A 6628-nucleotide genomic window follows, 5' to 3' on the forward strand; every position below is an offset into this window, starting at 1 on the left:
TATATATATATCCCCTCCCTCTTAAGCCTCCTTCCCACCCTCCCTATCCCACCCCTGTAGGTGGTCACTGATCTCCCTGTGCTACGTGGCTGCTTCCCGCTAGCTATCTATTTTACATTTGGCAGTGTATATATGTCAATGCCACTCTCTCACTTCGTCCTAGCTTACCCTTCCCTCTCCCTGTGTCCTCAAGTCCATTCTCTACGTCTGCGTCTTTATTCCTGTCCTGCCCCTAGGTTCTTCAGAACCTTTTTTTTTTTCTAATTAGATTCCATATATATGTGTTAGCATACGGTATTTGTTTTTCTCTTTCTGACTTATTTCACTCTGTATGACAGACTCTAGGTCCAACCACCTCACTACAAATAACTCAATTTCATTTCTTTTTATGGCTGAGTAATTTTCTATTGTATACATGTGCCACATCTTCTCTATCCATTCACCTCTCGATGGACACTTAGGTTGCTTCCATGTCCTGGCTATTGTAAATAGAGCTGCAATGAACATTTTGGTACATGACTGTTTTTGAATTATGGTTTTTCTCAGGGTATATGCCCAGTAGTGGGATTGCTGGGTCGTATGGTAGTTCTATTTTTAGTTTTTTAAGGAACCTCCATACTTTTCTCCAGAGTGGCGGTATCCATTTACATTCCTACCAACAGTGCAAGAGGGTTCCCTTTTCTCCACACCCTCTCCAGCCTTTATTATTTATAGATTTTTTTGATGGTGGTAATTCTGACTGGTGTGAGGCGATACCTCATTGCAGTTTTGATTTGCATTTCTCTAATGATTAGTGATATTGAGCATCCTTTCATGTGTTTGTTGGCAATCTGTATATCTTCTTTGGAGAAATGTCTATTTAGGTCTTCTGCCCATTTTTGGATTGAGTTGTTTGTTTTTTTGATATTGAGCCACATGACCTGCTTGCAAATTTTGGAGATTAATCCTTTGTCAGTTGCTTCATTTGCAAATATTTTCTCCCATTCTGAGGGTTGTCTTTTCGTCTTGTTTATGGTTTCCTTTGCTGTGCAAAAGCTTTTAAGTTTCATTAGGTCCCATTTGTTTATTTTTTTTTTTATTTCCATTTCTCTAGGAGGTGGGTCAAAAAGGATCTTGCTGTGATTTATGTCATAGAATGTTCCAATTATGTTTTCCTCTAAGAGTTTTAATGTGTCTGGCTTCACATTTAGGTCTTTAATCCATTTTGAGTTTATTTTTGTGTATGGTGTTAGAGAGTGTTCTAATTTCATTTTTTTACATGTAGCTGTCCAGTTTTCCCAGCACCACTTATTGAAGAGGCTGTCTTTTCTCCACTGTATATTCTTGCCTGCTTTATCAAAGATAAGGTGACCATATGTGCGTTGGTTTATCTCTGGGCTTTCTATCCTGTTCCATTCATCTATATGTCTGTTTTTGTGTCAGTACCATAATGTCTTGATTACTGTAGCTTTGTAGTATAGTCTGAAGTCAGGGAGCCTGATTCCTACAGCTCTATTTTTCTTTCTCAAGATTGTTTTGGCTACCTGGGGTCTTTTGTGTTTCCATAAAAATTGTGAAATTTTTTGTTCTAGTTCTGTGAAAAATGCCAGTGGTAGCTTGACAGGGATTGCACTGAATCTGTGGATTGCTTTGGGTAGTACAGTCATTTTCACAATGTTGATTCTTCCAATCCAAGGACATGGTATATCTCTCCATCTGTTTTGTATCGTCTTTAATTTCTTTCATCAGTGTCTTATAGTTTTCTGCATACAGGTCTTTTGTCTCCTTAGGTAGGTTTATTCCTAGGTATTTTATTCTTTTTGTTGCAATGGTAAATGGGAGTGTTTCCAGAGGTCTCTGAGACTGTCCTCAATTCTTTTCATTCTTTTTCTTTATTCTGTTCTGCAGTAGTTATTTCCACTATTTTATCTTCCAGGTCTCTTTTCCATTCTTCTGCCTCAGTTATTCTGCTATTGATTCCTTCTAGAGAATTTTAAAATTTCATTTGTTGTGTGTTCATCGTTATTTGTTTGCTCTTTAGTTCTTCTAGGTCCTTGTTAAACATTTCTTGTATTTTCTCCATTCTATTTCCAAGATTTTGGATCATCTTTACTATCATTACTCTAAATTCTTTTTCAGGTAGACTGCCTATTTCCTCTTCATTTGTTTGGTCTGGTGCATTTTTACCTTGCTCCTTCATCTGCTGCATATTTCTCTGTATTCTCATTTTTAAAAAAATACTGTGTTTGGGGTCTCCTTTTTGCAGGCTGCAGGTTCGTAGTTCCTATTGTTTTTGGTGTCTATCCCCAGTATGTGACGTTGGTTCAGTGGCTTGTGTAGGCTTCCTGGTGGAGGGGACTGGTGCATGTGTTCTGGTGGGTTGGGCTGGATCTTGTCTTCCTGGTGGGTAGGGCCACGTCTGGTGGTGTGTTTTGGGGTGTCTGTGAACTTAGTATGATTTAGGCAGCCTCTCTGCTAATAGGTGGGGTTGTGTTCCTGTCTTGCTAGTTGTTTGGCATTGGGCATCCAGCACTGGAGTTTGTTGGCTGTTGGGAGGAGTTGGGTCTTAGTGTTGAGATGGAGATTTCTGGGAGAGCTCTCACCGATTGATATTATGTGGGGCTGGGAGGTCTCTGGTGGTCCAATATCCTGAACTTGGCTGTCCCACCTCAGAGGCTCAGGCCTGACCGCAGTCTGGAGGACAAAGACACTGTCAGCCCCATGGCTCAGAAGAAAATTGAGAAAAAAAGAAAGAAAAAAAAATTTTAATAATTAAAAAAAATAATAATAATAAAAAAAGGAAGAGAGCAACAAATCAATAAACGAATCCACCATTGATAACAGGGTATAAAAACTAAGATAAACATAAAAATCGGAAACAAATCAGTCACAGACAGCAAACCTCAAGCCTACAGTTGCTCCCAAAGTCCACCGCCCCAATTTCGGGATGACACATTGTCTATTCAGGTATTCCACAGATGCAGGGTACATCAAGTTCATTGTGAGATTTAATCCACTGCTCCTGACGCTGCAAGGAGAAATTTTCCTTTCTTTTCTTTGTTCGCACAGCTCCTGGGGTTCAGCTTTGGATATGACCCCACCTCTGCATGTAGGTCGCCCTCTGGTGTCTGTTCCCCACCCAGAGAGGAGGGGGTTAAAGCAGCGGCTAATTAGGGGGCTGTTGCTCGTTCAGGCTGGGGCAGGAAGGGGTATGGTAGTTATAATTGGAATGCGGGGAGAGCCTGTGGTGGCAGAGGCCAGCATGACGTTGCAATAGCCTGAGGCACGCCATGTGTTCTCCTGGGGAAATTGTCCCTGGATCACTGGACCCTGGCAGTGGTGGGCTGCACAGGCTCCCCTGGGGTGGGGGGGGGTGGAGGTGGGCGGCTGGGGTGTGTGTGTGTGTGTGTGGTGTGGATAGTGACCTGTGCTTGCACACAGGATTCTTGGTGGCTGCAGCAACAGTGTTAGCGTTTCATTCCCATCTCTGGGGTCTGAGCTGATAGCCGCATCTCGCGCCCATCTCTGGAGCTGGTTTCGGTGGTGCTCTGAATCCCCTCTCCTCGTGCACCCCAAAACAATGGTCTCTTGCCTCTTAGGCAGTTGCAGACTTTCTCCCGGACTCCCTCCCAGCTAGCTGTGGCACACTAGCTCCTTCAGGCTGTGTTCACGCCGCCAACCCCAGTCCTCTCCCTGGGATCTGACCTCCGAAGCCCGAGCCTCAGCCCCCAGCCCCCAGCCCCCACCCGCGCTGGCGGGTGAGCAGACAAGCCTTTCAGGCTGGTGAGTGCTGGTCGGCACCGATCATCTGTGTGGGAATCTCTCTGCTTTGCCCTCCGCACCGCTGTTGCTGTGCTCTCCTCCGTGGCTCTGAAGCTCCCCTAACCATACCGCGTCTCCACCAGTGAAGGGGCTCCTTAGTGTGTGGAAACTTTTCCTCCTTCATAGCTCCCTCCAAGGGGTGCAGGTCCTGTCCCTTTTGTCTCTGTTTATTCTTTTTTCTTTTGCCCTACCCAGGTACGTGGGGATTTTCTTGCCTTTTGGGAAGTCTGAGGTCTTCTGCCAGCGTTCAGGAGGTGTTCTGTAGGAGTTATTCCACATGTAGATGTATTTTTAATACATCTTGGTGTATTAAAAGGTGATCTCCACGTCTTACTCCTCCACCATCTTGAAGATCCCTCCTGGTCTTTATCTTTTAAAAATAAAGAAAAGCCTCAAGAGTTCTATACAAGGAAATAACACTACCAGAATTTTATTTTATAGAAGTTGCTTGGACTATAGTCTAAAGAATAGATTGGTGCGGAGGAAAGCACAGTTGTCAGGAGACTCGCTAGGTAGGGAAACAGAGAGCAATTCGGGGGAGTCATGGACATAGGGAGGGGTGGACTGGTGTGAGAGATACTTGGGAGGGAGAATTATCAGGACTTGGTGATTGGATATAGGAGTTAGGAAGACCTCAAGGGTCCCTCTCAATTTTCTGATTGGAGCAATGGATGGATGATGGGACAAATCACTGAAAGACAACACAGGAGGAGGAGCATTTTTGAGAGAGAGAGACCAGGAGTTCAGTTTTGGACATGTTGAGATTCAGGTGCCTGTGAACCATCCAATGAAGATGCCAAGGAAAGAGTTGTATATAGGGGTCTGGAGTCTAGAAGAAATCTATCTGTTGGAATTTAGGAGTTATTTATATATGAATGGTATTTGAAGTCTCAGGGTGTGATTGCCAAGTGAAGGAATATGATATGAGGACAGCCTAGGATAGAGCCTGTGGTGGATGCTGTGCTCCCAGATAGATCCCCCTTCAGGATGGAAAGTCTTTTGTCCCTTGGCTGTTGGCTGACAGCCTTAGCTATTAACCCTCTCCAGGAATTGCCCTTGGCTGAAGAGTGACACTTTGGCCGAGGTCTTGCCCTCATGGGAAGGGCATTCACTTGCATCTCAACTCAGGACAACTATGAAGGGCCATCCCAGCTTTGTAGGTACTTGTGAGATTGGCTGAGGGCTTTGTTGAGACTGTATCAGCATTCAAGTGCTCCCTCTAACCAATTCTGCTTCCTTCCCTTCCTTTCTTTATCCTGAGAGCACTCCTGAAAAAAATTTCTGCATTCAAACTCTCAAAATTGGCTTTTGGAGAAACCAGTCCCACAACAGAACTTTCCACTCAGTTGAGAGTTATTTTACAGCATAGACTGGGAAGCACTTTGTTAGATGAGACAGATGAGAGGATCGATCATTTAACAGGAAGAGAGCCCCTTGGAATGCCTTTTAAACCATACATTTCCAGGCAAAATTTAGAAACTTCTCAAAAAGCCTTTATTCTTATCAGCTTATTTCTTTCTAAGTGGATCCCCAGCCCTTAATTGGAATGGTTCTTTGTAAGCCTTCCTGTATCAAGCTGATGTCAATTTTCACCCCCAGGGCTTGCCTCCTTTACAGTGTCTCCTTCTTCATCTATTTCTAGCCAACTAGAGGAGACATTTGCACTGGGTTTTCTGCCACTTGCCTTTCTGCTTCTCTATTGTTCTTTTTCCCTTTAAATCAAAAGTAGGCAGTGTCCCCTTCCCTTTTTAAGAAGAAAGAGAATCTCAAGCTTTTCATAGCTTTCTGACTGCTGTTATTTGAAATTTAAATATAGAGCTCCTAGCAATAATATGAGCCTAGCTTCCCTTTATGCTTGCCTCTGGGAGAGTCTTAGGACAGATTTCTAAAAAGCTTATATTCCTATCATACCATTAAATTTGGAATAAACTCTTAAACTGACAACTAAACAAGATTTATAATGAGACATCTAAAGTGCTTTTCTTAAAAAAATAATTTATTTATGGCTGTGTTGGGTCTCTGTTGCTGCACGTGGACTTTCTCTAGTTGTGGTGAGTGGGGGCTACTCTTCATTGCGGTATGCGGGCTTCTCACTGGGGTGGCTTCTCTTGTTGTGGAGCACACGCTCTAGGCACGTGGGCTTCAGTAGTTGTGGCATGCGGGCTCAGTAGTTGTGGCACACTGGCTTAGTTGCTCTGCAGCTTGTGGGATCTTCCCGGATCAGGGCTCGAACCCGTGTCCCCTGCATTGGCAGGCTGATGCTTAACGACTGCACCACCAGGGAGGCCCCTAAAGTGCTCTTAGGGACCTCCCTGGTGGTCCAGTTGTTAAGCATCTGCCTGCCAATGCAGGGCACACAGATTTGGCCCTTGGTCAGGAAACTAAGATCCCACATGCCATAGGGCAACTAAGCCTGCATGCTCTAGAGCCTGCGTGCCACAACTGAAGAGCCCGCCTGCCACAACTATTGAGCCTATGTGCTCTGGAGCCCGTGCCACAACTAGAGAGAAGCCCACCCACTGTAGCTCTATAGCAAGGAGTCTGAACGGCACAACAAAAGATTTCGCATGCTACAGCAAGGGTCCCGTGTGCTGCAATTCAGACCCAATGCAGCCAAATTAAATAAATAAACAAATAAATAAATAAATATTTTTTTAAAAAGGTTACTTAATGTGACCTAGTCAAGAAATAAAGTCCAATTATAAAAGACCAGTAAGAGCAAAATACAAACAACAGAAGGAAGGGTTTGCAATTATATTTTACATAGAGAGGAATCCAAATCATGAAATGTTAAATAGGACTAATAGGTTATTTTACATCTATAAGC

Source organism: Delphinapterus leucas, chromosome 3 (genome assembly GCF_059928025.1).
Source record: "Delphinapterus leucas isolate spDelLeu-1000000601 "Yukka" chromosome 3, BTC_Dleu_Yukka2, whole genome shotgun sequence".
Lineage (NCBI taxonomy): Eukaryota > Metazoa > Chordata > Mammalia > Artiodactyla > Monodontidae > Delphinapterus > Delphinapterus leucas.